The sequence below is a fragment of the Amphibalanus amphitrite genome, unplaced genomic scaffold (assembly GCF_019059575.1).
Source record: "Amphibalanus amphitrite isolate SeventyFive unplaced genomic scaffold, NRLGWU_Aamphi_draft 000886F_arrow, whole genome shotgun sequence".
In the NCBI taxonomy this organism is placed as follows: domain Eukaryota; kingdom Metazoa; phylum Arthropoda; class Thecostraca; order Balanomorpha; family Balanidae; genus Amphibalanus; species Amphibalanus amphitrite.
The window spans coordinates 183,001-193,575 of record NW_024882380.1 but is presented as its reverse complement, the minus strand read 5'-3'; positions in this window follow the sequence as shown (position 1 = coordinate 193,575).

Sequence of the window (10,575 nt, the reverse complement as noted above, 5' to 3'; positions counted from 1 at the left end):
CGAGCACAATTTTACGGAGGATCCTACAAATACTAGGATTTTTAGGGCTACGGTATCTCTTGTTACTTGGCTTTCCACTGCACTTCAATTCGTCGAAGCCAGGATAATCAGCTGAGCTGGATGATTGGCAATAGGGCCATGCCGGCTTATCGGCTAGCGACTTCTTTGGTCTGGAGGCATTTTCATACCAAGAGACGGTTGGAATGACGTTTGAAAGCGCGTTGTCTACCTTCAACTAGTGGAATGGAATGAAGCTACCTCTGAATAAAGCTTGGCAGGACCAAACGAAACCATGTCGTCTCGCCGAGGCTCCGTATATTTCCATATCACGGCCCGACTGGCGACGAGCCAACGGCGCGGCAGCCGTTCTGATTTTGATGACGTCACTCCAGCGCAGGTGACAGCGAGCATGAGCGAGTGTCGTTGGGCAGATGTAGATGGCACCACGTTCGCATACCAGCTGCAGAAAACTGGAGCATGGCGCCTCGCCAGGTGTCCCCAGAGGCGGCGACCCGGCCGTCGGGGCCCCTGGCACAGTATTGCAGTGGACTGGAACGACGAGGGCATTGCCATAAAATAATGCAGAGAGCAGGGTCATTGGGATCGGGCTACTGCGACTTGGGATAACGTACGGCACTGAGTTTTAATACGTAGGTAGAAAGTGCTCTTTTTATCTCCCTATATCAAAATGAAACGGCCGATTAACCCGCGCCCCGTAGGGCTACCGGCGGACCCTACCACCCGTAGGGGGGGGGGGGGGGCCGTTTCGGCCCCCCCTAAGATCTCGGAAAGTTACCGGCCGATTTTCAAAATTCAAACGGCGTTTGATAGCCCTACCCGGGAACTACCTTGTGACCAAATTTCATTGACCTAGGTCAAACCGATGACGTCACAGGTCAGATCAAAGGTCAGATTTTCACCGTTCACAGGCAATTCAAGAAATGTGCTGTAAAATTGAGTAAATTGGTAATTTATTGAAAACCATCGATGGTATATTGTTCGTCAAACACATACTTTGCTATCTGAGGTCACTGATACCAGGTCAGGTCACACGAGGTCAGGTCACCGGGGGTCACAATATGAATGTGTCGTGTGATACATGTTTTATGGTCCATTTTACATGACAAATGCGATTATGTGGGTTAGGCAGCCTTTGGGGCCAGCCTAGGTCACGGTTTGGTGAAGGTCAGGTCAAGGTCAGGTCAAATTAGGTCAAATTTCAAAGTTGATATTTTTGCATAAAATGGGTATCCATTCGATGCAGCTCGTCACGGGGAGTCTAATGGTGGTCTTTGTTTTGCTCTACGAGTTCTAGAATTGCCAAAAATTGAGTTTGAAAATTTGACGTCATCATTTTTGAACAGTTTTTTCGCTATAACTTGGCCAAAAAACGAGGTATCGATCTGAAATTTAGTATGTAGATAGAAGACGGTAGTTACTGTCACATATATTCCGGTTTTTTTCGAAACTCTAAAAACTTTTTGGATTTTTTGGCTAATATATCCAAAAAAATGCTTTTTTGATTTTTGGGGATCAAAACTCAAAAATTTCAAAAATCCGAGATAGCAGTTTTGTAGCCCTGTCAATTCTACACCTTTTATGTCTTGATCATTTTTCTGTATCCTCAAAGCTGTAGGCCTGACAGGTCTTCTCGCGAAGGTCTTTTTTCGGTCGAAAATGACAGAACATGACGTCACTCTGACGTCATTTGTGGCCAACCTATCACAGCCTCTGGAAAAAATTTTGGTCACAATGTGTAAAATTGATGCCCGGAGGGGTCCTGAAAGTTTGGTGGCGATATCTCCAGCCGTTTAGGAGATATCGACCGAAAAAGACAGGGGGGGGGGCCGTTTCGGCCCCCCCCCTACGGGGCGCGGGTTAATGCAACTTATCGTAGACTTGTTATAAAAAAGTATTGTCGATATGAAAACAATGTTGCCTTAACTTCTTTGTTCAGCGTTATTCTATTTTTGCGATGTGTAGCGCGGCGGCCCGCGCTAACACACCGCCGCGCTGTATCATTGCCGGCTAGACAAACACTCTGTTGTTCTACTTTTATTTTGAAAACGAACTCAACCAACAACTGAATACCTATATTACCTACTCTACGACTAAACTCGGTTCAGCAAACGCTTCAACTGCAGACTCTCTGATGATCCCAGCAGGACAGCCTTGTCCAATTTCAATCGCTGAGCTTAAGAGTGCAATCGTGCAACTGGTTGGGGTCTAACCGACGTGTGCCGACGCACGGTGGATCACTTCCGACACCGCATTAGCGTCTGTCTGAATAGGCGTGGCCAGCACTTCGAACACTCAGCCACTAAACGAGATACACCAGAACACTGATGAAGTGATTCCATGTTTGAGGTGGCTAGGCGTGCGATTCTGTCAATGAACTTGAATGTTGTTTGTCTTTGCACTGTCTATGCGCGTGCAAATCGATACAATATTGTGTGCGTTTTTCACGTTTTTTTTCGTAATGCAATTTCGGCCACAATAATAAACCTCTTTTCTTGAAAACTATAGCATACACTTCTCATAGTCTTGTGATAATGTTGTGTGAAAATTGTAAAGATATTCTTAAAATTGCAGATTTTATTAAAGTTTTCATGGGTAAACTTTTTCCGGACACCCTGTATTTTTTATCCATAAATGGTAGTTATCCAGATGCGGAATAAAATCCTGACAGATATACCGCACCATTCCTCAGCCCCGTCCCCTGCTGTGGGGACCGCCAACAGTGCAGTGGCAGAATTACCAGCCCAGATGGGTTGGTCACTGCCGCCGCCGGCCGCTCTGCAGCGGCATCTCACCGCCGCCAGTGCAGAAATAGCGTGCCGAAAGGGTGTCCCGGCAGCGGCGGCCCGGCCCAGCGGTGGACAGTCGCTGGTCGTCGGTGGCCGGTGGGGGAGGGGGGGGGGGTAAAGGGAGGGGTTCAGGCCGTATCGGGCCCGCCGGGCTGTGCAGGGTCACCTTCAGGTGACGGCAGCGGCCTCTGCTGGCAGCCGGGTTACAGCTGTCACCCCGACCGGCGAGCTGTGGAGAGGCAGACAGACAGACATACAAATTGACAGACAAACTGGCTTACAAAGCAAGGGACCAACAACCAGACAAACCGACTGGCAAGCAAACCAATAAGATAAACCAACAGACCGACAGACAAACGGTCAGACAGACACATATACATACATACAAATAAACAGACTGACAGACAAACTGACAGACAAACTGACAGACAAACTGACAGACAAAGAGGCAAACCAGTCAACAGACCGGTCGACAGACCGATACCTAAACAAGCATGGTAAATAGACAGACAAACATTCCGAAAAAAACTTCCTTATAAATAGATGGAACAGCCGACAAACAAATCGACAAACAGGCAAACAAACAGAGTGAAAAATCATCAGACCAAAAGGCAAACAGACACACAGGCAGACAGACAGACAGACAGACAGACAGACATACAGACAAGCAGACAGACAGACAAGTTGACATAAAATAAATGGACCAGCCGACAAAAAAGCCGAAAAACAGACAAACAAACAGACGGCAGCTTGACAGACTGACACACTAATGGACAGATAGATAGATAAATAGATAAGCAGACATACAGACCAACAGACAGAAAGACAGACAGACAGACACAGACACAGACAGACACACACAAACACATACAGACAGACAGACAACCGGAAGATCGACAGATACCGGAAGATCGACTGATCGATGGCTTTCATTTTCTAAACGAGAGGTTGACGTGACGGAAATACCGGAGCTAGTTTACCTTGTCATTGGTATCACATGACCCGTGAAAATTTGGCACGGTGCCGACAAGAAGTGACGAGAGGTGGGAACTGAAGATGATGGGCTTTCATAAACTGTTAGGATGTTGCGTTTTCAGCGGAGTGAACCCCTTCCGCGTTATTAACCCTCGCCCGTATTGGTGTTTTTCCAGCCGCGAACGTATAAGGGGGGGGGGGGGTCCGTTGGACCCCCCCCCTTGCCGTTTCGCCCCTGATCGAGCTAGAGCTTCGCGAAAAAAATGAGCGTGTTGCCCGTGACGAGAAGAAGCCGATGATACCTAATTTTAAGGTCCTAGGTCATTGGTTGACCTTGCAGGTCAGGTCAATGACCCAAAAGTCGGAAAATCGGGACCTGTTAGAACGTCGTAAAGTGTGGCTGCTATGGGTTTTTTTCGGGGTGCTGATCACGAATATCATGTTAGTTTTGATCACAGACGATGTCTTCATGCATTTAGTCCAGGTCGGGTCAGGTCAGGTCAGGTCAACCAGTAGGGGTCCTGCCGGGTATTCCTAGTAGGTGTCATCCGCCTCTGACAGCTTCGTAACATGTTACGAAGGCACCAAAACTAGGTACTTCGTAAATGTTCATATGGTTGCTAAATTCGAATTCAGCTAAAAAAACTGGCCTAGAAACATGTAAAACTCGAAAAAGTGAACCGAGGTCACCAAAGGTCAATGACCTGACCTGACCTTCAGGTGACCTTGACACCCACCCTAATGCATGGGGGCAACATTATATCACATGTTTGAACGCTTGAAACCACGAAAAGACTGCAAACGCGCGGCTAATGCGAGCCGACAAACGCCGAATCGCGATTCCGGCCAAACATGGTCTCGAAAAGTAGGTCACAGGTCAAAGGTCATTGGGGTCAGGGTCATGAAATTTTCAGGGTAGGTGTAAAATTGATTAACGCGAGGGTACTGAAAGTTTCGTCGCGATGGGCCGCTTTTTACGCGAGTTATTTGCGAAAAACCATGGGGGGGTCCTTTCGACCCCCCCCCCCTATACGGGCGAGGGTTAACCCGCGCCCTGCTGGGGGGGGGTGTTTGAACACCCCCCTTGTGGTTTTTCGCGAATATCTCAAAAACGGCGGCGCGGAGCGCCGCCGTTTTTGATACACCTTATCATACATCAATTCTACACATGTTGTGAAAATTTCAGACCAAGGACATTCAAGGTCAGGTCACCAGGTCACTTGAAGTGACCTCACCTCATAAAAAGTTTCAATGTCTGCCATAGCTACACCGAGTGACCGATCGCTTTGAAACTTTCAGCGATTGCTAAGAGCAATAGCATGTACAAAATGTTTATCTCAGAAGTTTGATATCGATGACCTAAGGTCAGGTCAATTTTGCGACCTCCCCATTATAAGTCAATGGGAGAAAATTGAAATGCGCCTCTTTTGGACGAAAGACATTATAAACACTCCCAAACACCGAATTACAAGTTGTTTAGACACATTGAACGTGAAAATGGTGTCCGTGACCCTTGTTTATGCCCTGAGGTCATCTTAGGTCACGAATGGTATCCTAACAGTTTTTCGCAAATAACTTTTGATAGAGGCATGCTAGAGCGATGAAAACGCCTTAGATGTGTTCAGCTCGACGATACGGATCGACTGATATGCAACATGACCCTTTCCGGTCAGGTCATGACCTTGACCTGAGGTCAAATTTTCAAGTTGACCTTTCAAGGTCAAGTTATAGTTCATTCGATGCGTCTTGACGAGAGGAACACGATGGCGGTAAAAGTAAGCTCGTATAAGGCTTGGGTCAAAAGTTATTGCAGAAAAACTATTTCCGAAAAAATCGGCTATTTTTGCAGTTTTTACCCCCTGCAGGCAAAACCATTGACGTTAGGTCAAATCTGAGAGAATTATTCAGAAAGGGCGTTAATAGGGCTATCGAATGCGCTTTTCCGCGGCGCTGTAGCTCTATTGGTTCCCGAGTTATGCGTTGGCTTCTTGGAAATTTTCGACATTCGACCTGGAAATGGGCGAAATTTTGCCTTCAATGACCTCTGGTGACCTGACCTTTGAACTGACCAAAAAATTGACTGAAGTGATTTCGTCATTATTTTTGACGCTCTTTCGAACGCCGCCTTCCGCGTATCGCTACGTGGCCCAGGAGCCGAGTTACAAGGGGGGGGGGTTGTCAAACACCCCCCCCCCAGCAGGGCGTGGAAATCCAGGACCCCCAGCCAGGGCGTATTTTAAGGGATTTTCACTGGGTCGGCAATCACAAATAGGGGCGGCATTTTGCACTTATAGGGGCGGCACTTGGCATCTGAGGGGGCGGCATACCTACTGATATTTAATGACAAAAAAAGACACGTTCGACGGTTCTTTTATGACTCTTTCTAAGTAATGATTTCAGATTCAACCTAAGCTCAGCGGTATTACGTTTATTTTTCCGGGATATAGTATTTCTGTCATCATAATGCGATAAATGAAATATAATTTGACTTTACAAAAAAAAATTACCTGAGGTCAAGTTCATGACCTCACCAGAAATAGAACGTGTTGCATACCAGTCGATCCGTATCGCCAAGCTTAAAACATTCACGGCGTTTTATAGCTCTATCTAGAACAGTGGTCGGCAGGTCGCACGAGTGGTGCCCACTTTCAATGGGCGCTGGACGGGGCCATTACCCCCCCCCCCCTTGTCATACCCCATTGCTTACACAGCAAGGGTCGCTGATATTCGGCCATATCCTTTGACGCCTCTATTTTTCTGCATAGGTATTAAAGGTAGTGTGCCACCTTTGAATGATTTCCCATTTTATTTTTCCTAGCATAAGAAGCTTCTGTTTTTACCTAATATCGCAAAAAAATCAAAAATGGGCCTAAAATAGTGCTTTTTTCGCCTAAAAGTTTATCGGTTTTTCGATATGTATAACAACTGTAGTGGGCTGAGCTGCAAACAGGCGTCGGCAACAATCACGAATGCGGCGCACATGTGACAATAAGCAAAGGTCATTATAGAGTTACGACGTACGGGAATGAGTTATCAGCTGTCTAGTCGCAGACAACACAATGTCGAATTTAAACTGTAAGCCTGTATTGGTATTGTTTCTTTAATTTGGCTGTCGAACATTAATTTATGGTTGGAAATATTATTTTATGTAAAATAATTGATATGAAACAGCCGTCTCTAAAGTTATGACCCCATCTCACCACATGAAAGTGGCAGAAATGACAATGATCAGCTGACGCATTTTTCTTGGCCGAAGTCAGAGCGCGCGGCCCGACGCACCACCACCGCGCCCAAAGCCAGGGCCCCGGTAACGTGAGGTAGCCGAGTCGGGGCAGCGTGCGCTGACCCAAGCCGGGGCCGCGGCTTTGGGCGCGGTCTACCGCATCCCCGCGGGCAGCCCCGGGCTATCACATGACACCGGGAGGACGCGCGGCTCCGGCTTGGGTTAGCGCACGCTGCCCCGACTCGGCTACCTCACGTTACCGGGGCCCTGGCATTGGGCGCGGTCTACCGCACCACCTAACAGGCGTGTTCGAAACCGCAGGAGATGATGATGAACGGGTTTATCGAAACTTGATTGGATGAGCCTATCGGTAATAGCGGTTTCAGTGTGTGCATTTATTGTTCATAGTGGTGTGAAATGTGGTTGGGGTACGACCGACAACCCGTCGGGGCGAATTTCGCACTGGGGTACTCAAAATTTGAAGAATTTAAGACGTTTCCATGAGTTTTGAAGGTATGGATAAGTTCTAAAAATCCGGTTCTCCTTATCTGGGCCATTAACTCCATACGGTCCAGGAAAGCTGGCACACTACCTTTAATAAAATGCAACACAATTAACTATCTTTTTTATGGAGAGGGAGAGCGGGTGGAGTAAGGATGAACTCATACCTTTTTCATTTATTAGTTACTCGCGTAATGAACAGCGAATTGCAAAGATACGTTCATCCCTCCCCCCCCCAGGTTAATGAATGTTATACCTACCTACTCAAACATTTTCGTGACCCCAGTGACATTGTCATTGAGTTTTTGAAATTTGAATGACCTTCACTCGGTAACTTTCGCTCCGGCTCGGCCGGCGGACAAAACGCAAGCGGAGACAATGCGGGGAGTCGAGTCCGGTGCTTTACCAACTGAGCTACGGAACAGGCAAATGCTCACCATAGATACACCGACTGAACGATCCCTTTATAACTTCAGCTATTGATAAGACAAACAGTGTGTAACTGTAGGTATACATAAAATGTAAGTCTCGAAATTGCGATGTCTTTGACCAAAAGTAAGGACAATTTTGCGACCCTTCCATTAGGTATAAGGAAATGGGAGAAAATCAGGACATGTGCCTCTTTTTATAAGTAGACAAATGTCAAAGTTAACGAATTTAAACATCAGAAAACAATTAAAAATGACACACTTAATCGGCAAATTGCCACCCACGACCCCTCGTTATGTCCTTGAGGTCATGTCAGGTCATGGATTGGTAGGCCTCCAGCAGGATTTTTTTTTCAATAACTTCTGATAGAGACATGCGATATGCCTGAGCGATGAAAACACCTTAGATGATTTCAGTTTGACGATACAAATCGACTGATATGCAACATGACCTTTACCAGTCAGGCCATGATCTGGACCTGAGCTCAAATTTCCCAAATGACATTTGAACGTCAAATTATAGTTCATTCAACGCATCTCGACGAGAGGAGCAGTACTGAAAAAAAAAAACGATGTCATAACTTTCGTGAGTCAATAATCATTACAGTAAAAAGGTTCTTCATTAAAACAGCTCAGTAGAGGGGCGGAGGGGGTCCACTGTCCCCTTTAATTCTCCCCGGCCCGGCACGGGTTAAACAAGTTGTGCTCTGGAGGTTAAGTCGTTGATGTTAGGTCAAGTCTGAGGACTTTATAGGAACGTTGAAGAGCTATCGAATGCGCTTTTTCGCGGTGCTGTAGTTCTATTCTTCCCCGAGTTATGCGCCAGTTTGTCAATAAATGTTTAAACAGACAACATTTCACCCACATTTCACCTTTGATGACCTCTGGTCACCTGATATTTGACATTTGACTTGACCTAACCAAAGTACGGTTAACCAACAAACCCAAGTAGTTTTTGACACTCTTTCGAATGCCGCTTACCGCGTGTCGCTACGTGGCCCAAGTAGCCCAGTTATAGGGGTCGGGAGGGGGGTTCAAACAACCTCAGCCCGGCACCGGTTAAGGGAAGGCACTATCATTTTGGGGGCGCTGCAGATATGCTAAGGGACGACAGCATCATTTTGAGGCGCGCCACCAATTTTTTTTTTAGGGCACTTAAACCACTTTGAGGGACACCACCGACACTGTGAGGAGCGCAATTATCTCTTTGAGCGTTGGGGGGGTGGCACCATTTCATTGAAGGGCGCTGTAGTGATGCAGTCACATTTAAATTTATGCATAGGAGTACACATACTCTGACGTCACGTGAATCGTCAGGACAACTTAAAATCTCTGTGACCGAGTTGGGAACGTGCGGGTTTTGGGATGATGCTGGACCTTGAAATTGTAACTACAGCAGTGTCTCTGGCCTTAATAAACATGTGACTTGTTACATTGGCGACGAGGATAATTAACGTTCGTTTTTTTCACATTAACGTAGAGGCCAGAGACATCCGTTAAAATGGCGCATTCCTTGGCGTCTGTGTGTAGTCCCGGCGCCTTTAGAGCAAGAAAGACGGACCCGGAGGGACTCCTGCAGGATTTTGAGCTGTATCTGAGGTCAATGAAAGCCATGTTTGTTATCACTAGAGTTACCGATGGTATGGAAAGGCGTGCCATGCTAGAGGCCATCGGTAGTGTCGACATGCTTTGGCTGTTTGAGCATGTTGGGAAAGTCGCCGAGATGGACGATTTTGATCAGGCGGCGGAGAAGATAAAGTCTGGTTTGCGACGTCAGATGAACCAGGCGGTACTGAGGCACAAGCTTTTCACTGGTTTTCACCAAGGGAACGAAGACTTCATAACTTGGCATGCCAAACTGGTGGAGCAGGGAATGAAATGTGATTTTACTGAATATACAAGCAGCAAAGCTATCAGAGATGCTATAATGCTACAGACAAGTAACGAGCAACTGAGACGCAAGCTGCTCGCCGTGGACAGTGATCTTGATGAGACAATCCAGATTGGGCTCGCACTTGAAAGTGCGGCCAAAAACTCGAAGGTGATCAGTTCCGGAAGCCGGACCGAAGACAGTGAGGAACTGCGGCGGCTGCGAAAAGAAAACAGCAAGTTAAAGGCATCATCCAGGCCGCCCAGTGGACAAGCGCCCAATGGACAGCATCAAGTTCAATGTCTCACATGTCCTCTCGGAAGACACAAGCCTGGAAGATGTCCTGGCAGAGACGCAGATTGCTTTGCGTGTGGCGAGACAGGCCATTTCAGAGGGGCCAAGGTGTGCACAAAAAGACAAAAGTGGCCGAAACAGATATCGCAGCAGAGGCTGCGGAAGGTTGACGATGATAATTCTGAGGAAGAAAACAGCAGCAACGAGTCAGTGGGACGTGTAATCACAGTTGCAGCTTCAGAGGAAGCTTGTGACCCCCTTACCACAGTAGAAGTGAAACCATGTACCCGTAAAGAGTCTGTCTCCGAACAGATTACTTTTTTAGCTGACAGTGGGGTCACCAAAACTCTACTGGTCCAGAGCGAGTGGAAAAAACTTCGAGAGTTCAACCCCACAGTTCGACTACAGGAGACAACAGTGCGATTCCGACCCTATGGTACCAATGTCCGCCTGAACACAATAGGTAAAGCGAAGGTG